Below are 27,357 nucleotides of genomic sequence, written 5' to 3'. Positions count from 1 at the left end.
AACACATACAGAACTCAGCAGTTAAGGAGAAAACAATAGATGTAACATTTCTAGAGCCATTTTCACGCAGACAGATGTCATTGTGGCACAGAAGCTTATCTACTGTGTAAATACCTCCAGGGGGGAAGGGGTGGACCTCAGCTCCTCCAGGTCGAGCCTCCTCCAGCGCTGCTTCACCGCCATGGAACGTCTGGACTTCCTAGGCATCCTGCTGACAAAAAATAGACAGAAAAAAAAAACAAGACAAAATACTTTTCAAAGCTTAACAGGCTATCAAACCTATCAAACTAACCTAAACCCTAACCTTTACCTAAACTCTAACTACCTAATGTAAAATAATCTAATCTAAGACAAATTAATGTAATATGTTATACTTAAATTAAATCTGTGTAGATGAAGGTGTGGTGAATGTATGTGTGTGGGTGAGGTGGCGATACTGCTCTGCGATGGTTGAGGGCGATGAATCAACGATGATCACTCTCAGCTGTCGAAGCACAGGAACCCTTTAATCCTATCAAAGACAATGCAAAAAAATTGAAATGTCTTTCAAATGTTATAAGTAAATGTAAGCAACAAGCTAATAACAAAGCAGACACATGTTAAACATCTGTAGTTGTCATAAAGTGTGTGTTTTCCTTATACTAAGATGCTATGATGCTAAGATACTACAATGCTAAGATGCTTTAATGATGCTACAATGCTATGATGCTAAGATGCTTTAATGATGCTACCATGCTATGATGCTTTAATGATCACCTGTTCATATAGTCATAATATAATCCTGGTGAAATTATTTGCGATTTACGTTGCAAATAATTTCATGTTTGACTACAAAAAGTAATGGTCACGTCAAGACAGGTATGAAAGTATTCGCGACTTACGTCGCGAATGTCTTTACTAAGTAGCATGTCTTTACTACCATGAGCAGCAGCTATAACAAAAAGCACAACTCAAATAGTCATTTAAGGCCTGGTTCCTTCTGACTGGATGGGTGTGAGTTTGATGTCATGCAGGGTACAACAAACCAAACAGGATGAGGAGGATGCAGTAGGCCTGGCTGAGAGAGAGAGACACTGAGAAGGGTCGTCCTTTATGCTTCGCCTTCTACAAACTGAAGGGCAGGTACAGGCAGCAGAGCCCTCCCAGCTCCACCTGAAAGCCAGCATCAAATAAGGAAGAGAGTGGGAGGGATCTCACTAGGATCCCCAGACAAAGAACGAGCAAATCGTAACAATTGATCGTTAATCATAATAATTTTAACAATAAAACTCATTACTCCTACCTGAGCAATAGTTTAACAGTTTACGGCACAGTCTTACAGTTAGAAAAACAATAATATTAAACTTAACACATCCAGGCTGTAACAAGGAACCAGCGATGAAGTGAAGACCTTCAAATTGTCCTGCGAGTCCAGCTCTTTGTCTCATGTTGGACGTCACTGCAGTCTGTCTGGATCAGCTGGAGGAAAACTATAGGCAGACAAATAGACATGTCAAATAATGTTATGTAACATACTTAATATAACTCTTATGAGTGTTCAACAGCTCATTATTTATTTAATTAAAAACATCATATTATATTAAATTACTCCAATTATATATATACTGTCATTAACGTTGTTGCAAGCCATAAATGTTTCCTACTTTATGTGGTGGAATAATATATTTTTCAGTTTGACAGTTTCATTTAAAAATATCTTCCCTTTAAATTGTAAAACTTCAACATTATTACTGTGATAAGCACCCGCTAGCAAGGCGGCGAATTAGCCGGCGGCTAACCCCACTAGCCTCCGCGTTAGCTCACGGCGAACTGCCGCGGCTAATTCGTGTTTAACTCCCGCGGGTCCGCGGTTAAATCCCGGTTAGCTAGCGGTTAGCTCGAGGCTAACTCCGCGGTTGAGTCCGCGGCGTTAAGGTAGCGGCTAGCTAGCTCCGTTAGCTCCGCTAGCTTGCTAACATACATGAGCTATGCTGGAAGGCTAGTCGTCGGCTAAATCACTGGGCGGCTAGTCGTTAGCGTCTGTTAGCAGTTTAGCTATTCACTGACCTAATAAGATGAAGGAAACGGGTCAGGGATGTTGTGTCAGGAGTTTCAGCAAAGCAGCCAGATATAATTTGTGTTTAAAATAAAGGAAAAGGTCACAATGTCAGGTTCTGGCCCCCTACAGTACTGCAGTAATGGTTTGGGGGGTTTTAATGTTTTGGCAGATCATGTTTTCCACTGAGAGCTCTTTTCCCGCCTCTCGTCCCCAGCAGCTGCGTGTGTGAACGTGTGTAAGCTGGTTGGGGTCTGGTTGTCATGGCTACCAGGGTCAACTGCTCCTGTTAGAATGTCAGTTGGAAGACGGGGAAAGAGAGAGAAAATGCTGAAAAATCGCCTCGAACAGGAAGGACTTGTGGCCAAACCGTATTTCCAATCATTGAACCGACTTAACTTTGGGCATCTTGAGGCTTTCCTGAACGTCTAGATGTGTAATTTGTGGGTAAAATGAAGAAATGTGACCTATTCTAAGCGATTCAAAGAAAGGTTACGTCTGCTTTCCTCCAGAAATTTCCCTGCCTTTTTAACATGGCAGTCTATGGAGCTGTGGGTGGGTGTTGCTGGCGCATCTTTGTGTCTGACGCCAAAACTATAAGACTTACAGCTTTAGCAGACGAATTTGAGTGAGAAGACACATTTTCCTACGTTTCTATGTATAAATTATGTCTGTCGTGTGAAATTTGTGGCCACGGGAGCAGTTTCTGTGCAGTTTTTTGACTAACTTTCTTCTCCCCTCCTCACTCTAGCTGATGATGTCATCCACTCTAGCACAAACATTCCGCGCAATACACACCCATTATAAACCCTGAAATTTGAGTAAAAACCTACACAACTCTGAGGCTTCATAGTTTAAAAACGGTAAAAGTTGTCGATAAGTGAAGTGAATCTCTGAAGAGAAGGCAAGAGTACCTACGTTTTAAAGTTTAAATGAAGTCTGTCGGTTAAAGTATGCCAGAGCAGTTCATTGTTGAAAATGTCTGTTGAATTTTTTATTTTTTCGGGCTTCTCCATTCATTTCAATTGGGAAATTTGTCGCAGTTTTTTCGCGACTACGTCGCGAAAAAATCTTGTTTGAAAGAACTGTATAGAAGCACACCGAGTCCGATCGAGACGCACGTTTTGATGTATTTTGTGTCTGTGTGCGACGAACGGTATTTGAGTTGAAAGGTTTCGAAAATGCGTAGGAAAAAGTTTAATAATAATAATAATAAGAAGAAAAACGTAGTGAAGAACAATAGTTTGCAGTGCTTCGCACTGCAAACTATTGACTCCCATAGCTTTGCTATGAGGGTCAATAGTTTGCATTGCGTAGCACTGCATCACTAATAATAAGAAGAAAAACGTAGTGAAGAACAATAGTTTGCAGTGCTTCGCACTGCAAACTATTGACCCCCATAGCTTTGCTATGAGGGGGGTCAATAGTTTGCATTGCGTAGCACTGCATCACTAACTAGACAATTCCCCTGCGGGAAATCGCGAGAGTGATGCAGTGGCCGCAGCAGTCTGCGATACCATGCTATATTGCTGTGATAGTACAATGCTACGATGCTACGATGATGCTGCTATGCCAAGATGCTACAATGCTGAATGAATGAATGAATTTATTGATCATTGAGAGATACTCACGAGCACGAACGGGGGGACGAGCTTGAGAGCAGGGTCGGTGGGAAGGCTCCTCTCCGGCCGGGGGGGACGTCTGATGAAACATTAAGACCAAACACATACAGAACTCAGCAGTTAAGGAGAAAACAATAGATTTCTAGAGCCATTTTCACGCAGACAGATGTCATTGTGGCACAGAAGCTTATCTACTGTGTAAATACCTCCAGGGGGGAAGGGGTGGACCTCAGCTCCTCCAGGTCGAGCCTCCTCCAGCGCTGCTTCACCGCCATGGAACGTCTGGACTTCCTAGGCATCCTGCTGACAAAAAATAGACAGAAAAAAAAAACAAGACAAAATACTTTTCAAAGCTTAACAGGCTATCAAACCTATCAAACTAACCTAAACCCTAACCTTTACCTAAACTCTAACTACCTAATGTAAAATAATCTAATCTAAGACAAATTAATGTAATATGTTATACTTAAATTAAATCTGTGTAGATGAAGGTGTGGTGAATGTATGTGTGTGGGTGAGGTGGCGATACTGCTCTGCGATGGATGAGGGCGATGAATCAACGATGATCACTCTCAGCTGTCGAAGCACAGGAACCCTTTAATCATATCAAAGACAATGCAAAAAAATTGAAATGTCTTTCAAATGTTATAAGTAAATGTAAGCAACAAGCTAATAACAAAGCAGACACATGTTAAACATCTGTAGTTGTCATAAAGTGTGTGTTTTCCTTATACTAAGATGCTATGATGCTAAGATACTACAATGCTAAGATGCTTTAATGATGCTACAATGCTATGATGCTAAGATGCTTTAATGATGCTACCATGATGCTACCATGCTATGATGCTTTAACGATCACCTGTTCATATAGTCATAATATAATCCATGTTTGACTACAAAAAGTAATGGTCAGGTCAAGACAGGTATGAAAGTATTCGCGACTTACGTCGCGAATGTCTTTACTAAGTAGCATGTCTTTACTACCATGAGCAGCAGCTATAACAAAAAGCACAACTCAAATAGTCATTTAAGGCCTGGTTCCTTCTGACTGGATGGGTGTGAGTTTGATGTCATGCAGGGTACAACAAACCAAACAGGATGAGGAGGATGCAGTAGGCCTGGCTGAGAGAGAGAGACACTGAGAAGGGTCGTCCTTTACGCCCTTCTACAAACTGAAGGGCAGGTACAGGCAGCAGACCCCTCCCAGCTCCACCTGAAAGCCAGCATCAAATAAGGAAGAGAGTGGGAGGGATCTCACTAGGATCCCCAGACAAAGAACGAGCAAATCGTAACAATTGATCGTTAATCATAATAATTTTAACAATAAAACTCATTACTCCTACCTGAGCAATAGTTTAACAGTTTACGGCACAGTCTTACAGTTAGATAAACAATAATATTAAACTTAACACATCCAGGCTGTAACAAGGAATCAGCGATGAAGTGAAGACCTTCAAATTGTCCTGCGAGTCCAGCTCTTTGTCTCATGTTGGACGTCACTGCAGTCTGTCTGGATCAGCTGGAGGAAAACTATAGGCAGACAAATAGACATGTCAAATAATGTTATGTAACATACTTAATATAACTCTTATGAGTGTTCAACAGCTCATTATTTATTTAATTAAAAACATCATATTATATTGAATTACTCCAATTATATATATATACTGTCATTAATGTTGTTGCAAGCCATAAATGTTTCCTACTTTATGTGGTGGAATAATATATTTTTCAGTTTGACACAGTTTAATTTAAAATTCCCTTTAAATTGTAAAACTTCAACATTATTACTGTGATAAGCACCCGCTAGCAAGGCGGCGAATTAGCCGGCGGCTAACCCCACTAGCCTCCGCGTTAGCTCACGGCGAACTGCCGCGGCTAATTCGTGTTTAACTCCCGCGGGTCCGCGGTTTAATCCCGGTTAGCTAGCGGTTAGTTAGCGGTTAGCTCGAGGCTAACTCCGCGGTTGAGTCCGCGGCGTTAAGGTAGCGGCTAGCTAGCTCCGTTAGCTCCGCTAGCTTGCTAACATACATGAGCTATGCTGGAAGGCTAGTCGTCGGCTAAATCACTGGGCGGCTAGTCGTTAGCGTCTGTTAGCAGTGGCCCCCTACAGTACTGCAGTAATGGTTTGGGGGGTTTTAATGTTTTGGCAGATCATGTTTTCCACTGAGAGCTCTTTTCCCGCCTCTCGTCCCCTCCTGCTGCGTGTGTAAGCTGGTTGGGGTCTGGTTGTCATGGCTACCAGGGTCAACTGACGCTGAAGTCTCCTTCTCTCTCTCACCTCTGCCTGAGTCAGAGGGAAAGTGCAAACTAGGATTTGCCCTCCGAACAAATGCTCATAAATCAAAAACTACAAGTCCTATCGGGAAAACAAACACATCGTGAGCGTCAGCCAAGGGTTTTCTACAATTTAGTGTTGTTCCCACGCGCCTACTGCGAAAATTGTGGCCGTAGTCGTTTTAGAAAAAAAGTATGCGACGTGAAAAATCGTCGAAAAATCGCTCTCGCTTTCCACATACACACACATGGGGAAAAATTCGAAAACTGGTCGGCGCACTCCTCGCTCGGAGGAGCCTGCAGCCCAAACCGTACGTCCCACACAAATAAAACCCACACCATCTGAAAGCCAACAAAAATCCCTACGTTTTTACGTATTTTTTATCTCTGTACCTCAAAATCTGTGGCCACCACGTGAGATTGAACCTTTTTTTTTCAGAATATCACCGAAACTCTGAAGTTAGAGTGTCGGTCAGAGTGGGCCCATAGAGCCCCATTATAAACGCTGATTTTTAATTTTTTTCCCCAAATTTCACCAAAACGTAAACAGCGACCCTGACCAAACCGTAAAAGGTATCGAAACCCCGTTTTCAGGAAGAGAAAGCTACACTTCCCGTGCCTCGTACAAACTTCCAAGCAAGTTTCTACTACAAAGCATGGCCGAGTAATCACTCGACAAAGCCAAGCTTTAAATTTTGGAATGTTGCCGCTTTTTTCGGGCTTCTCCATTCATTTCAATGGGAAATTTATCGCAGTTTTTTCGCGAATAAATTCGCGAAAAAATCTTGTTTGGAAGAACTGTATAGAAGCACACCGAGTCCGATCGAGACGCACGTTTTGATGTATTTTGTGTCTGTGTGCGACGAACGGTATTTGAGTTGAAAAGTTTCGAAAATCCGTAGGAAAAAGTTTAATAATAATAAGAAGAAAAAACGTAGTGAAGAACAATAGTTTGCAGTGCTTCGCACTGCAAACTATTGACTCCCATAGCTTTGCTATGAGGGTCAATAGTTTGCATTGCGTAGCACTGCATCACTAACTAGACAATTCCCCTGCGGGAAATCGCGAGAGTGATGCAGTGGCCGCAGCAGTCTGCGATACCATGCTATATTGCTGTGATAGTACGATGCTACGATGCTATGATGATGCTACTATGCCAAGATGCTACAATGCTATGATGCTAAGATACTAAGATGCTATGACACTAAGATGCTACAAAGCTAAGATACTATGTTGCTACGATGCTAAGATGCTACAATGCAATTATACTAAGATGCTATGATGCTAAGATACTACAATGCATCATAGCATTGTAGCATCATTAAAGCATCTTAGCATCATAGCATGGTAGCATCTTAGCATCATAGCATTCAAATAGTCATTTAAGGCCTGGTTCCTACTGACTGGATGGGTGTGAGTTTGATGTCATGCAGGGTACAACAAACCAAACAGGATGAGGAGGATGCAGTAGGCCTGGCTGAGAGAGAGAGACACTGAGAAGGGTCGTCCTTTATGCTTCGCCTTCTACAAACTGAAGGGCAGGTACAGGCAGCAGACCCCTCCCAGCTCCACCTGAAAGCCAGCATCAAATAAGGAAGAGAGTGGGAGGGATCTCACTAGGATCCCCAGACAAAGAACGAGCAAATCGTAACAATTGATCGTTAATCATAATAATTTTAACAATAAAACTCATTACTCCTACCTGAGCAATAGTTGAACAGTTTACGGCACAGTCTTACAGTTAGATAAACAATAATATTAAACTTAACACATCCAGGCTGTAACACGGAATCAGCGATGAAGTGAAGACCTTCAAATTGTCCTGCGAGTCCAGCTCTTTGTCTCATGTTGGACGTCACTGCAGTCTGTCTGGATCAGCTGGAGGAAAACTATAGGCAGACAAATAGACATGTCAAATAATGTTATGTAACATACTTAATATAACTCTTATGAGTGTTCAACAGCTCATTATTTATTTAATTAAAAACATCATATTATATTAAATGACTCCAATTATATATATATATATACTGTCATTAATGTTGTTGCAAGCCATAAATGTTTCCTACTTTATGTGGTGGAATAATATATTTTTCAGTTTGACACAGTTTCATTTAAAAATATCTTCCCTTTAAATTGTAAAACTTCAACATTATTACTGTGATAAGCACCCGCTAGCAAGGCGGCGAATTAGCCGGCGGCTAACCCCACTAGCCTCCGCGTTAGCTCACGGCTAACTGCCGCGGCTAATTCGTGTTTAACTCCCGCGGGTCCGCGGTTAAATCCTGGTTAGCTAGCGGTTAAATCCCGGTTAGCTCGCGGTTAGCTCGAGGCTAGCTCGCGGTTAGCTCGAGGCTAACTCCGCGGTTGAGTCCGCGGCGGTTAGCTAGCGGCTAGCTAGCTCCGTTAGCTCCGCTAGCTTGCTAACATACATGAGCTATGCTGGAAGGCTAGTCGTCGGCTAAATCACTGGGCGGCTAGTAGTTAGCGTCTGTTACCAGTTGAGCTATTCACTGACCTAATAAGATGAAGGAAACGGGTCAGGGATGTTGTGTCAGGAGTTTCAGCAAAGCAGCCAGATATAATTTGTGTTTAAAATAAAGGAAAAGGTCATAATGTCAGGTTCTGGCCCCCTACAGTACTGCAGTAATGGTTTGGGGGGTTTTAATGTTTTGGCAGATACTGTTTTCCACTGAGAGCTCTTTTCCCGCCTCTCGTCCACTCCTGCTGCGTGTGTAAGCTGGTTGGGGTCTGGTTGTCATGGCTACCAGGGTCAACTGACGCTGAAGTCTCCTTCTCTCTCTCACCTCTGCCTGAGTCAGAGGGAAAGTGCAAACTAGGATTTGCCCTCCGAACAAATGCTCATAAATCAAAAACTACAAGTCCTATCGGGAAAACGAACACATCGTGAGCGTCAGCCGAGGGTTTTCTACAATTTAGTGTTGTTCCCACGCGCCTGCTGCGAAAATTGTGGCCGTAGTCGTTTTAGAAAAAAAGTATGCGACGTGAAAAATCGTCGAAAAATCGCTGTCGCTTTCCACATACACACACATGGGAAAAAATTCGAAAACTGGTCGGCGCACTCCTCGCTTGGAGGAGCCTGCAGCCCAAACCGTACGTCCCACACAAATAAAACCCACACCATCTGAAAGCCAACAAAAATCCCTACGTTTTTACATATTTTTTATCTCTGTACCTCAAAAACTGTGGCCACCACGTGAGATTGAACCTTTTTTTTTCAGAATATCACCGAAACTCTGAAGTTAGAGTGAGCGTCAGAGGGAGGGATTTTTAATTTTTTTCCCCAGATTTCACCAAACGTAAACTGCGACCCTGACCAAACCGTAAAAGGTATCGAAACGCCGTTTTCAGGAAGAGAAAGCTACACTTCCCGTGCCTCGTACAAACTTCCAAGCAAGTTTCTACTACAAAGCATGGCCGAGTAATCACTCGACAAAGCCAAGCTGTAAATTTTGGAATGTTGCCGCTTTTTTCGGGCTTCTCCATTCATTTCAATGGGAAATTGATCGCGGTTTTTTCGCGACTACGTCGCGAACAAATCTTGTTTGAAAGAACTGTATAGAAGCACACCGAGTCCGATCGAGACGCACGTTTTGATGTATTTTGTGTCTGTGTGCGACGAACGGTATTTGAGTTGAAAGGTTTCGAAAATCGGCCGTAGGAAAAAGTTTAATAATAATAAGAAGAAAAACGTAGTGAAGAACAATAGTTTGCAGTGCTTCGCACTGCAAACTATTGACTCCCATAGCTTTGCTATGAGGGTCAATAGTTTGCATTGCGTAGCACTGCATCACTAACTAGACAATTCCCCTGCGGGAAATCGCGAGAGTGATGCAGTGGCCGCAGCAGTCTGCGATACCATGCTATATTGCTGCGACAGTACGATGCTACGATGCTATGATGATGCTACTATGCCAAGATGCTACTACAATGCTATGATGCTAAGATACTAAGATGCTATGATACTAAGATGCTACAAAGCTAAGATACTATGTTGCTACGATGCTAAGATGCTACAATGCAATTATACTAAGATGCTATGATGCTTTAATGATCACCTGTTCATATAGTCATAATATAATCCTGGTGAAAATATTTGCGACTAACGTTGCAAATAATTTCATGTTTGACTACAAAAAGTAATGGTCAGGTCAAGACAGGTATGAAAGTATTCGCGACTTACGTCGCGAATGTCTTTACTAAGTAGCATGTCTTTACTACCATGAGCAGCAGCTATAACAAAAAGCACAACTCAAATAGTCATTTAAGGCCTGGTTCCTTCTGACTGGATGGGTGTGAGTTTGATGTCATGCAGGGTACAACAAACCAAACAGGATGAGGAGGATGCAGTAGGCCTGGCTGAGAGAGAGAGACACTGAGAAGGGTCGTCCTTTATGCTTCGCCTTCTACAAACTGAAGGGCAGGTACAGGCAGCAGAGCCCTCCCAGCTCCACCTGAAAGCCAGCATCAAATAAGGAAGAGAGTGGGAGGGATCTCACTAGGATCCCCAGACAAAGAACGAGCAAATCGTAACAATTGATCGTTAATCATAATAATTTTAACAATAAAACTCATTACTCCTACCTGAGCAATAGTTGAACAGTTTACGGCACAGTCTTACAGTTAGATAAACAATAATATTAAACTTAACACATCCAGGCTGTAACAAGGAATCAGCGATGAAGTGAAGACCTTCAAATTGTCCTGCGAGTCCAGCTCTTTGTCTCATGTTGGACGTCACTGCAGTCTGTCTGGATCAGCTGGAGGAAAACTATAGGCAGACAAATAGACATGTCAAATAATGTTATGTAACATACTGAATATAACTCTTATGAGTGTTCAACAGCTCATTATTTATTTAATTAAAAACATCATATTATATTAAATTACTCCAATTATATATATATACTGTCATTAATGTTGTTGCAAGCCATAAATGTTTCCTACTTTATGTGGTGGAATAATATATTTTTCAGTTTGACACAGTTTAAAAATATCTTCCCTTTAAATTGTAAAACTTCAACATTATTACTGTGATAAGCACCCGCTAGCAAGGCGGCGAATTAGCCGGCGGCTAACCCCACTAGCCTCCGCGTTAGCTCACGGCGAACTGCCGCGGCTAATTCGTGTTTAACTCCCGCGGGTCCGCGGTTAAATCCCGGTTAGCTAGCGGTTAGTTAGCGGTTAGCTCGAGGCTAACTCCGCGGTTGAGTCCGCGGCGTTAAGGTAGCGGCTAGCTAGCTCCGTTAGCTCCGCTAGCTTGCTAACATACATGAGCTATGCTGGAAGGCTAGTCGTCGGCTAAATCACTGGGCGGCTAGTCGTTAGCGTCTGTTAGCAGTTTAGCTATTCACTGACCTAATAAGATGAAGGAAACGGGTCAGGGATGTTGTGTCAGGAGTTTCAGCAAAGCAGCCAGATATAATTTGTGTTTAAAATAAAGGAAAAGGTCACAATGTCAGGTTCTGGCCCCCTACAGTACTGCAGTAATGGTTTGGGGGGTTTTAATGTTTTGGCAGATCATGTTTTCCACTGAGAGCTCTTTTCCCGCCTCTCGTCCCCAGCAGCTGCGTGTGTGAACGTGTGTAAGCTGGTTGGGGTCTGGTTGTCATGGCTACCAGGGTCAACTGCTCCTGTTCGAATGTCAGTTGGAAGACGGGGAGAGAGAGAGAAAATGCTGAAAAATCGCCTCGAACAGGAAGGACTTGTGGCCAAACCGTATTTCCAATCATTGAACCGACTTAACTTTGGGCATCTTGAGGCTTTCCTGAACGTCTACATATGCAGTTTGTGGGTAAAATGAAGAAATGTGACCTATTAAAGCGATTCAAAGAAAGGTTACGTCTGCTTTCCTCCAGAAATTTCCCTGCCTTTTTAACATGGCAGTCTATGGAGCTGTGGGTGGGTGTTGCTGGCGCATCTTTGTGTCTGACGCCAAAACTATAAGACTTACAGCTTTAGCAGACGAATTTGAGTGAGAAGACAAATTTTCCTACGTTTCTATGTATAAATTATGTCTGTCGTGTGAAATTTGTGGCCACGGGAGCAGTTTCTGTGCAGTTTTTTGACTAACTTTCTTCTCCCCTCCTCACTCTAGCTGATGATGTCATCCACTCTAGCACAAACATTCCGCGCAATACACACCCATTATAAACCCTGAAATTTGAGTAAAAACCTACACAACTCTGAGGCTTCATAGTTTAAAAACGGTAAAAGTTGTCGACAAGTGAAGTGAATCTCTGAAGAGAAGGCAAGAGTACCTACGTTTTAAAGTTGAAATGAAGTCTCTCGGTTAAAGTATGCCAGAGCAGTTCATTGTTGAAAATGTCTGTTGAATTTTTTTTTTTTTCGGGCTTCTCCATTCATTTCAATAGGGAAATTTGTCGCAGTTTTTTCGCGACTACGTCGCGAAAAAATCTTGTTTGAAAGAACTGTATAGAAGCACACCGAGTCCGATCGAGACGCACGTTTTGATGTATTTTGTGTCTGTGTGCGACGAACGGTATTTGAGTTGAAAGGTTTCGAAAATGCGTAGGAAAAAGTTTAATAATAATAATAATAATAATAATAACTAGACAATTCCCCTGCGGGAAATCGCGAGAGTGATGCAGTGGCCGCAGCAGTCTGCGATACCATGCTATATTGCTGTGATAGTACGATGCTACGATGCTATGATGATGCTACTATGCCAAGATGCTACAATGCTATGATGCTAAGATACTAAGATGCTATGATACTAAGATGCTACAAAGCTAAGATACTATGTTGCTACGATGCTAAGATGTTACAATGCAATTATACTAAGATGCTATGATGCTTTAATGATCACCTGTTCATATAGTCATAATATAATCCTGGTGAAAATATTTGCGACTTACGTTGCAAATAATTTCATGTTTGACTACAAAAAGTAATGGTCAGGTCAAGACAGGTATGAAAGTATTCGCGACTTACGTCGCGAATGTCTTTACTAAGTAGCATGTCTTTACTACCATGAGCAGCAGCTATAACAAAAAGCACAACTCAAATAGTCATTTAAGGCCTGGTTCCTTCTGACTGGATGGGTGTGAGTTTGATGTCATGCAGGGTACAACAAACCAAACAGGATGAGGAGGATGCAGTAGGCCTGGCTGAGAGAGAGAGACACTGAGAAGGGTCGTCCTTTACGCCCTTCTACAAACTGAAGGGCAGGTACAGGCAGCAGACCCCTCCCAGCTCCACCTGAAAGCCAGCATCAAATAAGGAAGAGAGTGGGAGGGATCTCACTAGGATCCCCAGACAAAGAACGAGCAAATCGTAACAATTGATCGTTAATCATAATAATTTTAACAATAAAACTCATTACTCCTACCTGAGCAATAGTTTAACAGTTTACGGCACAGTCTTACAGTTAGAAAAACAATAATATTAAACTTAACACATCCAGGCTGTAACAAGGAATCAGCGATGAAGTGAAGACCTTCAAATTGTCCTGTTAGTCCAGCTCTTTGTCTCATGTTGGACGTCACTGCAGTCTGTCTGGATCAGCTGGAGGAAAACTATAGGCAGACAAACAGACATGTCAAATAATGTTATGTAACATACTTAATATAACTCTTATGAGTGTTCAACAGCTCATTATTTATTTCATTAAAAACATCATATTATATTAAATTACTCCAATTATATATATACTGTCATTAATGTTGTTGCAAGCCATAAATGTTTCCTACTTTATGTGGTGGAATAATATATTTTTCAGTTTGACACAGTTTAATTTAAAAATATCTTCCCTTTAAATTGTAAAACTTCAACATTATTACTGTCATAAGCACCCGCTAGCAAGGCGGCGAATTAGCCGGCGGCTAACCCCACTAGCCTCCGCGTTAGCTCACGGCGAACTGCCGCGGCTAATTCGTGTTTAACTCCCGCGGGTCCGCGGTTAAATCCCGGTTAGCTAGCGGTTAGTTAGCGGTTAGCTCGAGGCTAACTCCGCGGTTGAGTCCGCGGCGTTAAGGTAGCGGCTAGCTAGCTCCGTTAGCTCCGCTAGCTTGCTAACATACATGAGCTATGCTGGAAGGCTAGTCGTCGGCTAAATCACTGGGCGGCTAGTCGTTAGCGTCTGTTAGCAGTTTAGCTATTCACTGACCTAATAAGATGAAGGAAACGGGTCAGGGATGTTGTGTCAGGAGTTTCAGCAAAGCAGCCAGATATAATTTGTGTTTAAAATAAAGGAAAAGGTCATAATGTCAGGTTCTGGCCCCCTACAGTACTGCAGTAATGGTTTGGGGGGTTTTAATGTTTTGGCAGATCATGTTTTCCACTGAGAGCTCTTTTCCCGCCTCTCGTCCCCAGCAGCTGCGTGTGTGAACGTGTGTAAGCTGGTTGGGGTCTGGTTGTCATGGCTACCAGGGTCAACTGCTCCTGTTAGAATGTCAGTTGGAAGACGGGGAAAGAGAGAGAAAATGCTGAAAAATCGCCTCGAACAGGAAGGACTTGTGGCCAAACCGTATTTCCAATCATTGAACCGACTTAACTTTGGGCATCTTGAGGCTTTCCTGAACGTCTAGATGTGTAATTTGTAGGTAAAATGAAGAAATGTGACCTATTCAAAGCGATTCAAAGAAAGGTTACGTCTGCTTTCCTCCAGAAATTTCCCTGCCTTTTTAACATGGCAGTCTATGGAGCTGTGGGTGGGTGTTGCTGGCGCATCTTTGTGTCTGACGCCAAAACTATAAGACTTACAGCTTTAGCAGACGAATTTGAGTGAGAAGACACATTTTCCTACGTTTCTATGTATAAATTATGTCTGTCGTGTGAAATTTGTGGCCACGGGAGCAGTTTCTGTGCAGTTTTTTGACTAACTTTCTTCTCCCCTCCTCACTCTAGCTGATGATGTCATCCACTCTAGCACAAACATTCCGCGCAATACACACCCATTATAAACCCTGAAATTTGAGTAAAAACCTACACAACTCTGAGGCTTCATAGTTTAAAAACGGTAAAAGTTGTCGCTAAGTGAAGTGAATCTCTGAAGAGAAGGCAAGAGTACCTACGTTTTAAAGTTTAAATGAAGTCTCTCGGTTAAAGTATGCCAGAGCAGTTCATTGTTGAAAATGTCTGTTGAATTTTTTTTTTTTTCGGGCTTCTCCATTCATTTCAATAGGGAAATTTGTCGCAGTTTTTTCGCGACTACGTCGCGAAAAAATCTTGTTTGAAAGAACTGTATAGAAGCACACCGAGTCCGATCGAGACGCACGTTTTGATGTATTTTGTGTCTGTGTGCGACGAACGGTATTTGAGTTGAAAGGTTTCGAAAATGCGTAGGAAAAAGTTTAATAATAATAATAATAATAACTAGACAATTCCCCTGCGGGAAATCGCGAGAGTGATGCAGTGGCCGCAGCAGTCTGCGATACCATGCTATATTGCTGTGATAGTACGATGCTATGATGATGCTACTATGCCAAGATACTAAGATGCTATGATACTAAGATGCTACAAAGCTAAGATACTATGTTGCTACGATGCTAAGATGCTACAATGCAATTATACTAAGATGCTATGATGCTTTAATGATCACCTGTTCATATAGTCATAATATAATCCTGGTGAAAATATTTGCGACTTACGTCGCAAATAATTTCATGTTTGACTACAAAAAGTAATGGTCAGGTCAAGACAGGTATGAAAGTATTCGCGACTTACGTCGCGAATGTCTTTACTAAGTAGCATGTCTTTACTACCATGAGCAGCAGCTATAACAAAAAGCACAACTCAAATAGTCATTTAAGGCCTGGTTCCTTCTGACTGGATGGGTGTGAGTTTGATGTCATGCAGGGTACAACAAACCAAACAGGATGAGGAGGATGCAGTAGGCCTGGCTGAGAGAGAGAGACACTGAGAAGGGTCGTCCTTTACGCCCTTCTACAAACTGAAGGGCAGGTACAGGCAGCAGAGCCCTCCCAGCTCCACCTGAAAGCCAGCATCACATAAGGAAGAGAGTGGGAGGGATCTCACTAGGATCCCCAGACAAAGAACGAGCAAATCGTAACAATTGATCGTTAATCATAATAATTTTAACAATAAAACTCATTACTCCTACCTGAGCAATAGTTTAACAGTTTACGGCACAGTCTTACAGTTAGATAAACAATAATATTAAACTTAACACATCCAGGCTGTAACAAGGAATCAGCGATGAAGTGAAGACCTTCAAATTGTCCTGCGAGTCCAGCTCTTTGTCTCATGTTGGACGTCACTGCAGTCTGTCTGGATCAGCTGGAGGAAAACTATAGGCAGAAAAATAGACATGTCAAATAATGTTATGTAACATACTTAATATAACTCTTATGAGTGTTCAACAGCTCATTATTTATTTAATTAAAAACATCATATTATATTAAATTACTCCAATTATATATATATACTGTCATTAATGTTGTTGCAAGCCATAAATGTTTCCTACTTTATGTGGTGGAATAATATATTTTTCAGTTTGACACAGTTTAATTTAAAAATATCTTCCCTTTAAATTGTAAAACTTCAACATTATTACTGTGATAAGCACCCGCTAGCAAGGCGGCGAATTAGCCGGCGGCTAACCCCACTAGCCTCCGCGTTAGCTCACGGCGAACTGCCGCGGCTAATTCGTGTTTAACTCCCGCGGGTCCGCGGTTAAATCCCGGTTAGCTAGCGGTTAGTTAGCGGTTAGCTCGAGGCTAACTCCGCGGTTGAGTCCGCGGCGTTAAGCTAGCGGCTAGCTAGCTCCGTTAGCTCCGCTAGCTTGCTAACATACATGAGCTATGCTGGAAGGCCAGTCGTCGGCTAAATCACTGGGCGGCTAGTCGTTAGCGTCTGTTAGCAGTTTAGCTATTCACTGACCTAATAAGATGAAGGAAACGGGTCAGGGATGTTGTGTCAGGAGTTTCAGCAAAGCAGCCAGATATAATTTGTGTTTAAAATAAAGAAAAAGGTCATAATGTCAGGTTCTGGCCCCCTACAGTACTGCAGTAATGGTTTGGGGGGTTTTAATGTTTTGGCAGATCATGTTTTCCACTGAGAGCTCTTTTCCCGCCTCTCGTCCCCAGCAGCTGCGTGTGTGAACGTGTGTAAGCTGGTGGGGGTCTGGTTGTCATGGCTACCAGGGTCAACTGCTCCTGTTAGAATGTCAGTTGGAAGACGGGGAGAGAGAGAGAAAATGCTGAAAAATCGCCTCGAACAGGAAGGACTTGTGGCCAAACCGTATTTCCAATCATTGAACCGACTTAACTTTGGGCATCTTGAGGCTTTCCTGAACGTCTAGATGTGTAATTTGTAGGTAAAATGAAGAAATGTGACCTATTCAAAGCGATTCAAAGAAAGGTTACGTCTGCTTTCCTCCAGAAATTTCCCTGCCTTTTTAACATGGCAGTCTATGGAGCTGTGGGTGGGTGTTGCTGGCGCATCTTTGTGTCTGACGCCAAAACTATAAGACTTACAGCTTTAGCAGACGAATTTGAGTGAGAAGACACATTTTCCTACGTTTCTATGTATAAATTATGTCTGTCGTGTGAAATTTGTGGCCACGGGAGCAGTTTCTGTGCAGTTTTTTGACTAACTTTCTTCTCCCCTCCTCACTCTAGCTGATGATGTCATCCACTCTAGCACAAACATTCCGCGCAATACACACCCATTATAAACCCTGAAATTTGAGTAAAAACCTACACAACTCTGAGGCTTCATAGTTTAAAAACGGTAAAAGTTGTCGCTAAGTGAAGTGAATCTCTGAAGAGAAGGCAAGAGTACCTACGTTTTAAAGTTTAAATGAAGTCTCTCGGTTAAAGTATGCCAGAGCAGTTCATTGTTGAAAATGTCTGTTGAATTTTTTTTTTTTTCGGGCTTCTCCATTCATTTCAATAGGGAAATTTGTCGCAGTTTTTTCGCGACTACGTCGCGAAAAAATCTTGTTTGAAAGAACTGTATAGAAGCACACCGAGTCCGATCGAGACGCACGTTTTGATGTATTTTGTGTCTGTGTGCGGCGAACGGTATTTGAGTTGAAAGGTTTCGAAAATGCGTAGGAAAAAGTTTAATAATAATAATAATAATAATAATAATAAGAAGAAAAACGTAGTGAAGAACAATAGTTTGCAGTGCTTCGCACTGCAAACTATTGACCCCCATAGCTTTGCTATGAGGGGGGTCAATAGTTTGCATTGCGTACCACTGCATCACTAATTAAAGCTGCAAGCAGCATTGAGGTGGCCAAGCAGAAAGTTCAGCAGTGCAGATTTGCCACGTAACTCAATGCAGTCGCATCAGACATAAAGCATTAAGCAGTCACAGCAGGTTTCGAGCCAAAAAAGCCAGGATCGGTTGAGATATAAGGTCACTTCCTGTTTGGCGAATGCTTTTGCCAATTGCTCCAGAAAGCAAACGCATTGATAAGACATGGTCCGAAGATGGCCTGTTCCAATTTTGGTGAAGATCAGATGAAATTTGTGACCTGTGAAAACGTTTTGATGTTTCTGATTAAATCCAATATGGCGGCCGAATCAATTACGATGACATCACAAGTTGACGCGGGTCGGCCTAAGGACGTCTAACAGTATTACCAGACACCATTAGTACATTTGAATTCCAAACACATCAACAGCTGCAGGCCAAAATGCATGGTTGCTAATTGCAGCGCCCCCTAGAGGTCAAAGGTCGCCAACATTTCTTGAGCGTCCCCCTGATCGGGTCCTGAGTCCATGCACCGAGTTTGGCTCTGATACACGCAAGGGCTGCTGAGATATGAGCTCACTTCCTGTTAGGGGCTTCGCCGCAAATTTCGATTGGCTGTTACGGGCAAACGGTTTTAGTTCCGAAGACAAAAAGTAACGCATTAATGTAGCACGGTCCGTAGATGACGTGTGTGAAGTTTGGTGTCGATCGGACAAAAGTTGTGACCCGTGAAAACTTTGAAGTGTTTTTGATTAAATCCAAAATGGCGGAAATTCCAATGGGGCGAAATTAACATCATAGGTATCGTCGATCTCGGCATGATCCAAGGAGTCCAACAGTACCAAGTTTTTGAATATCAGGCATACGGGTCAAAAGTTATGAGGAAAAACGCAATTTTGCTAATTACATCGCCCCCTAGTGGCCGAATGACACCAAATTTTTATTGCGCACTTCTAGGGGAGTGTCGAAGCCCGTGACCGAGTTTGGTCTTCGGAAGTCAAAGCGTCGCCGAGATATAAGAAAACTTCCTGTTTGGCGGCGTTGCCGGCGACTGCGATTGGCTAACGCGAAAAGTTGGCATGAACTGTCACTGGGGCAACCCACGGTATGTGCGGATATCGCAATTTCATTTCAAATAAAAACGCATCAAGAGATATGAGCAAAAACAATGTTTTGCTAATTATAGCGCCCCCTAGTGGAGAAATGACACCAGATTTTTATCGTGCACTTGGGACAGAGTCTGGAAGCGTGGTACCAAATTTGGTTTCATTGCACCAAAACGTTGCCGAGATAAGAGCTCAAATGGAAAACGGCGCCTTCGCCGCCAATTTTGATTGGCTGTTACGGCCAAACGGTTTCGAATCTGAAGATTCCTTCTGATAACTTTTGTGCGCATTGGTCAGAAGACGGTCTGTGCCAATTTTCGTGAGAATCGGACAAAATTTGTGACCGCTGAAACTTTTTTCGTGTTTTTGATGAAATCCAAAATGGCGGAAAATCCATCATGACGGAAATTGACGCCATATGGTGCGTTGAACTCGGCTTGGTCCAAGGATGCCGAGGATACCTTGTTTTCAAAAATCGGACATACGGTTCAAAAGTTACATGCACAAATGTACTTCAAACTTTGACCCGTTGGTGGCGCTAGAGCGTGGTTAGTGCTTACATGAAACTCAGTCAAAGTAATGTTGAGACTGTCCTTAAGCTGTGTGCAAAATTTGACAACTTTTTACCATACGGTTCTATGGGCTGCCATAGACTCCCATGGCGGAATAATAATAATAATAATAGGGAAGAAAACGTACAAACACAATAGGTGTCCTACGCAGCTTCGCTGCTTGGCCACCAATAAGAAGAAAAACGTAGTGAAGAACAATAGTTTGCAGTGCTTCGCACTGCAAACTATTGACCCCCATAGCTTTGCTATGAGGGGGGTCAATAGTTTGCATTGCGTAGCACTGCATCACTAATAATAATAACTAGACAATTCCCCTGCGGGAAATCGCGAGAGTGATGCAGTGGCCGCAGCAGTCTGCGATACCACGCTATATTGCTGTGACAGTACGATGCTACGATGCTACGATGCTACGATGATGCTACTATGCCAAGATGCTACTACAATGCTATGATGCTAAGATACTAAGATGCTATGATACTAAGATGCTATGATACGAAGATACTACAATGCTAAGATGCTTTAATGATGCTACAATGCTATGATGCTAAGATGCTTTAATGATGCTACCATGCTATGATGCTTTAATGATCACCTGTTCATATAGTCATAATATAATCCTGGTGAAATTATTTGCGACTTACGTCGCAAATAATTTCATGTTTGACTACAAAAAGTAATGGTCACGTCAAGACAGGTATGAAAGTATTCGCGACTTACGTCGCGAATGTCTTTACTAAGTAGCATGTCTTTACTACCATGAGCAGCAGCTATAACAAAAAGCACAACTCAAATAGTCATTTAAGGCCTGGTTCCTTCTGACTGGATGGGTGTGAGTTTGATGTCATGCAGGGTACAACAAACCAAACAGGATGAGGAGGATGCAGTAGGCCTGGCTGAGAGAGAGAGACACTGAGAAGGGTCGTCCTTTACGCCCTTCTACAAACTGAAGGGCAGGTACAGGCGGCAGACCCCTCCCAGCTCCACCTGAAAGCCAGCATCAAATAAGGAAGAGAGTGGGAGGGATCTCACTAGGATCCCCAGACAAAGAACGAGCAAATCGTAACAATTGCTCGTTAATCATAATAATTTTAACAATAAAACTCATTACTCCTACCTGAGCAATAGTTTAACAGTTTACGGCACAGTCTTACAGTTAGATAAACAATAATATTAAACTTAACACATCCAGGCTGTAACAAGGAATCAGCGATGAAGTGAAGACCTTCAAATTGTCCTGCCATTCCAGCTCTTTGTCTCATGTTGGACGTCACTGCAGTCTGTCTGGATCAGCTGGAGGAAAACTATAGGCAGACAAATAGACATGTCAAATAATGTTATGTAACATACTTAATATAACTCTTATGAGTGTTCAACAGCTCATTATTTATTTAATTAAAAACATCATATTATATTAAATTACTCCAATTATATATATATATACTGTCATTAATGTTGTTGCAAGCCATAAATGTTTCCTACTTTATGTGGTGGAATAATATATTTTTCAGTTTGACACAGTTTAATTTAAAAATATCTTCCCTTTAAATTGTAAAACTTCAACATTATTACTGTGATAAGCACCCGCTAGCAAGGCGGCGAATTAGCCGGCGGCTAACCCCACTAGCCTCCGCGTTAGCTCACGGCGAACTGCCGCGGCTAATTCGTGTTTAACTCCCGCGGGTCCGCGGTTAAATCCCGGTTAGCTAGCGGTTAGTTAGCGGTTAGCTCGAGGCTAACTCCGCGGTTGAGTCCGCGGCGTTAAGGTAGCGGCTAGCTAGCTCCGTTAGCTCCGCTAGCTTGCTAACATACATGAGCTATGCTGGAAGGCTAGTCGTCGGCTAAATCACTGGGCGGCTAGTCGTTAGCGTCTGTTAGCAGTTTAGCTATTCACTGACCTAATAAGATGAAGGAAACGGGTCAGGGATGTTGTGTCAGGAGTTTCAGCAAAGCAGCCAGATATAATTTGTGTTTAAAATAAAGGAAAAGGTCATAATGTCAGGTTCTGGCCCCCTACAGTACTGCAGTAATGGTTTGGGGGGTTTTAATGTTTTGGCAGATCATGTTTTCCACTGAGAGCTCTTTTCCCGCCTCTCGTCCCCTGCAGCTGCGTGTGTGAACGTGTGTAAGCTGGTTGGGGTCTGGTTGTCATGGCTACCAGGGTCAACTGCTCCTGTTAGAATGTCAGTTGGAAGACGGGGAAAGAGAGAGAAAATGCTGAAAAATCGCCTCGAACAGGAAGGACTTGTGGCCAAACCGTATTTCCAATCATTGAACCGACTTAACTTTGGGCATCTTGAGGCTTTCCTGAACGTCTAGATGTGTAATTTGTAGGTAAAATGAAGAAATGTGACCTATTCAAAGCGATTCAAAGAAAGGTTACGTCTGCTTTCCTCCAGAAATTTCCCTGCCTTTTTAACATGGCAGTCTATGGAGCTGTGGGTGGGTGTTGCTGGCGCATCTTTGTGTCTGACGCCAAAACTATAAGACTTACAGCTTTAGCAGACGAATTTGAGTGAGAAGACACATTTTCCTACGTTTCTATGTATAAATTATGTCTGTCGTGTGAAATTTGTGGCCACGGGAGCAGTTTCTGTGCAGTTTTTTGACTAACTTTCTTCTCCCCTCCTCACTCTAGCTGATGATGTCATCCACTCTAGCACAAACATTCCGCGCAATACACACCCATTATAAACCCTGAAATTTGAGTAAAAACCTACACAACTCTGAGGCTTCATAGTTTAAAAACGGTAAAAGTTGTCGACAAGTGAAGTGAATCTCTGAAGAGAAGGCAAGAGTACCTACGTTTTAAAGTTTAAATGAAGTCTCTCGGTTAAAGTATGCCAGAGCAGTTCATTGTTGAAAATGTCTGTTGAAATTTTTTTTTTTTCGGGCTTCTCCATTCATTTCAATTGGGAAATTTGTCGCAGTTTTTTCGCGACTACGTCGCGAAAAAATCTTGTTTGAAAGAACTGTATAGAAGCACACCGAGTCCGATCGAGACGCACGTTTTGATGTATTTTGACCTGTGTGCGACGAACGGTATTTGAGTTGAAAGGTTTCGAAAATGCGTAGGAAAAAGTTTAATAATAACTAGAAAATTCCCGCAGGAAATTTTGAGAGTGCCGAGTGGGCTGTTGCCGGGGTTCTGCATTGAAAAAGCACACCTCAAATAGTAATTTTTAACATGTATATTTACACACATGAGCCACTAATTCTAGCATTAGCCACAAATGTTAGCAATTAGCATGTCTTTACATGCAGTCAAGCATTAGCCGCTAATGTTAGCAATTAGCATGATGCGCTAGCCACTAATTTTAGCATTGGCTTAGTGTGGTATAGCTTCACAATACCCTCAAATAGTAATTTTTAACATGTATATTTACACACATGAGCCACTAATTCTAGCATTAGCCACAAATGTTAGCAATTAGCATGTCTTTACATGCAGTCAAGCATTAGCCGCTAATGTTAGCAATTAGCATGTCTTTACTACCATGAGCAGCTAGCACGCTGGCTGCTCTTGGTAGTAAAGCATTAGCCACTAATGTTAGCAATTAGCATGTCTTTACTACCACGAGCGGCTAGCACGCTAGCTACTCATGGCAGTAAAGCATTAACCACAAATGTTAGCAATTAGCATGATGCGCTAGCCACTTATTTTAGCATTGGCTTAGTGTGGTATAGCTTCACAATACCCTCAAATAGTAATTTTTAACATGTATATTTACACACATGAGCCACTAATTCTAGCATTAGCCACAAATGTTAACAATTAGCATGTCTTTACATGCAGTCAAGCATTAGCCGCTAATGTTAGCAATTAGCATGTCTTTACTGCCACGAGCGGCTGGCACGCTAGCTACTCATGGCAGTAAAGCATTAACCACAAATGTTAGCAATTAGCATGTCTTTACTACCATGAGCAGCTAGCACGCTGGCTGCTCTTGGTAGTAAAGCATTAGCCACTAATGTTAGCAATTAGCATGTCTTTACTACCACGAGCGGCGAGCACGCTAGCTACTCATGGCAGTAAAGCATTAACCACAAATGTTAGCAATTAGCATGATGCGCTAGCCACTAATTTTAGCATTGGCTTAGTGTGGTATAGCTTCACAATACCCTCAAATAGTAATTTTTAACATGTATATTTACACACATGAGCCACTAATTCTAGCATTAGCCACAAATGTTAGCAATTAGCATGTCTTTACATGCAGTCAAGCATTATCCGCTAATGTTAGCAATTAGCATGATGCGCTAACAACTAATTTTAGCATTGGCTTAGTGTGGTATAGCTTCACAATACCCTCAAATAGTAATTTTTAACATGTATATTTACACACATGAGCCACTAATTCTAGCATTAGCCACAAATGTTAGCAATTAGCATGTCTTTACATGCAGTCAAGCATTAGCCGCTAATGTTAGCAATTAGCATGTCTTTACTACCACGAGCGGCTAGCATGCTAGCTACTCATGGCAGTACAGCATTAGCCACAAATGTTAGCAATTAGCATGTCTTTACTACCACGAGCGGCTAGCACGCTAGCTACTCATGGCAGTAAAGCATTAATCACAAATGTTAGCAATTAGCATGATGCGCTAGCCACTAATTTTAGCATTGGCTTAGTGTGGTATAGCTTCACAATACCCTCAAATAGTAATTTTTAACATGTATATTTACACACATGAGCCACTAATTCTAGCATTAGCCACAAATGTTAGCAATTAGCATGTCTTTACTACCATGAGAAGGGACGTCCTTTATGCCCTTCTACAAACTGAAGGGCAGGTACAGGCAGCAGACCCCTCCCAGCTCCACCTGAAAGCCAGCATCAAATAAGGAAGAGAGTGGGAGGGATCGTCACACCCCCACCTTTAAGAGGGGCGTCCTCACTAGGATCCCCAGACAAAGAACAAGCAAATCGTAATAATTGATCGTTAATCATCATAATTTTAACAATAAAACTCATTACTCCTACCTGAGCAATAGTTTAACAGTTTACTGTGTATGCTGGAAGGCTAGCCTAAGGCTAAAACATTGGGCAGCTAGTAGTTAACTTCTATTAACAGTTCAGCTATGTTGGGCACAAACACTTAACATATAAATAATTCTAGAAACTCACTTACCTAATAAAGTGATAGCACCAACAGAGGAGGGAGAGAGAGAGAGAGAGGGAAGGAGGGAGAGGGAGAGGGAGAGAGGGGGGGGGGGGGTCATGGAGTGTTCTGTCTCCCCATTGTAACAGTCTGAGAGTCCCTAATGTTTTGTCAGTCTGTGTCTGTAATGCTATAGTGGGAGGGGAGGTGGGGGGGTTGGAGTGGGGGGGGTCATAGTGTCAGGTTCTGGCTCCCTACTATAGTCCTGTAATGGGTTTAGGGGGTCATAATGTTTTGGCAGTCTGTGTCTGTAATGCTTAAATGGAGTGGAGGGGGGGGGGGTCATAGTGTCAGATTCTGGCTCCCTACTATAGTCCTGTAATGGGTTGAGGGGTCATAATGTTTTGGCAGTCTGTGTCTGTAATGCTATAGTGGAAGGGGGGGTGGGGGGGGGGTTGGAGTGGGGGGGTCATAATGTCAGGTTCTGGCCCCCTACAGTACTGCAGTAATGGTTTGAGGGGGTTTTAATGTTTTGGCAGATCCTGTTATCCACTCAGAGCTCTTTTCCCGCCACTCGGGTCTGGTTGTCATGGCTACCAGGGTCAACTGCTCCTGTCAGAATGTCAGTTGGAAGACGGGGAGAGAGAGAGAAAATGCTGAAAAAACGCCTCGAACAGGAAGGACTTGTGGCCAAACCGTATTTCCAATCATTGAACCGACTTAACTTTGGGCATCTTGAGGCTTTCCTGAACGTCTACATGTGCAATTTGTGGGTAAAATGAAGAAATGTGACCTATTTAAAGCGATTCAAAAAAGGTTACTTCTGCTTTCCTCCAGAAATTTCCCTGCCTTTTTAACATGGCAGTCTATGGAGCTGTGGATGGGTGTTGCTGGCGCATCTTTGTGTCTGACGCCAAAACTATAAGACTTACAGCTTTAGCAGACGAATATGAGTGAGAAGACAAATTTTCCTACGTTTCTATGTATAAATTATGTCTGTCGTGTGAAATTTGTGGCCATGGGAGCAGTTTCTGTACAGTTTTTTGACTAATTTTCTTCTCTCCTCCTCACTCTAGCTGATGATGTCATCCACTCTAGCACAAACATTCCGCGCAATACACACCCATTATAAACCCTGAAATTTGAGTAAAAACCTACACAACTCTGAGGCTTCATAGTTTAAAAACGGTAAAAGTTGTCGATAAGTGAAGTGAATCTCTGAAGAGAAGGCAAGAGTACCTACGTTTTAAAGTTTAAATGAAGTGTCTCGGTTAAAGTATGCCAGAGCAGTTCATTGTTGAAAATGTCTGTTGTTTTTTTTTTGTTTTCGGGCTTCTCCATTCATTTCAATGGGAAATTTATCGCGGTTTTTCGCGAATAAATTCGCGAAAAACTCGTCAATCCCTTATAAAAGTAATAGCACGGGATTCGGGATCAAAACACACGTTTTGATATATCATGTGTTGGGGTCCTCTCGCCGGTTCGGGCCGCATTAATCGGCGAAAAAGGGCGGAAAATGAATAATAAGTAAAAATAAAACTGCAAAGAAACACGCAGAAGATCAATAGTGGCCTCGTGCCTATGGCACGAGGCCACTCCTCCCATAGCTTGCTATGGGAGGAGTGGCCTCGTGTCATAGGCACTCGGCACTAATAATAATAATAAGAAGAAAAAACGTAGTGAAGAACAATAGTTTGCAGTGCTTCGCACTGCAAACTATTGACTCCCATAGCTTTGCTATGAGGGTCAATAGTTTGCATTGCGTAGCACTGCATCACTAATAACTAGACAATTCCCCTGCGGGAAATCGCGAGAGTGATGCAGTGGCCGCAGCAGTCTGCGATACCATGCTATATTGCTGTGATAGTACGATGCTACGATGCTATGATGATGCTACTATGCCAAGATGCTACTACAATGCTATGATGCTATGATACTAAGATGCTACAAAGCTAAGATACTATGTTGCTACGATGCTAAGATGCTACAATGCAATTATACTAAGATGCTATGATGCTTTAATGATCACCTGTTCATATAGTCATAATATAATCCTGGTGAAAATATTTGCGACTTACGTTGCAAATAATTTCATGTTTGACTACAAAAAGTAATGGTCAGGTCAAGACAGGTATGAAAGTATTCGCGACTTACGTCGCGAATGTCTTTACTAAGTAGCATGTCTTTACTACCATGAGCAGCAGCTATAACAAAAAGCACAACTCAAATAGTCATTTAAGGCCTGGTTCCTTCTGACTGGATGGGTGTGAGTTTGATGTCATGCAGGGTACAACAAACCAAACAGGATGAGGAGGATGCAGTAGGCCTGGCTGAGAGAGAGAGACACTGAGAAGGGTCGTCCTTTATGCTTCGCCTTCTACAAACTGAAGGGCAGGTACAGGCAGCAGAGCCCTCCCAGCTCCACCTGAAAGCCAGCA

This window comes from Chelon labrosus, assembly GCF_963514085.1.
Source record: "Chelon labrosus genome assembly, chromosome: 1".
Taxonomy (NCBI): Eukaryota; Metazoa; Chordata; class Actinopteri; order Mugiliformes; family Mugilidae; genus Chelon; species Chelon labrosus.
Note: the sequence above shows the minus strand (reverse complement) of the source record.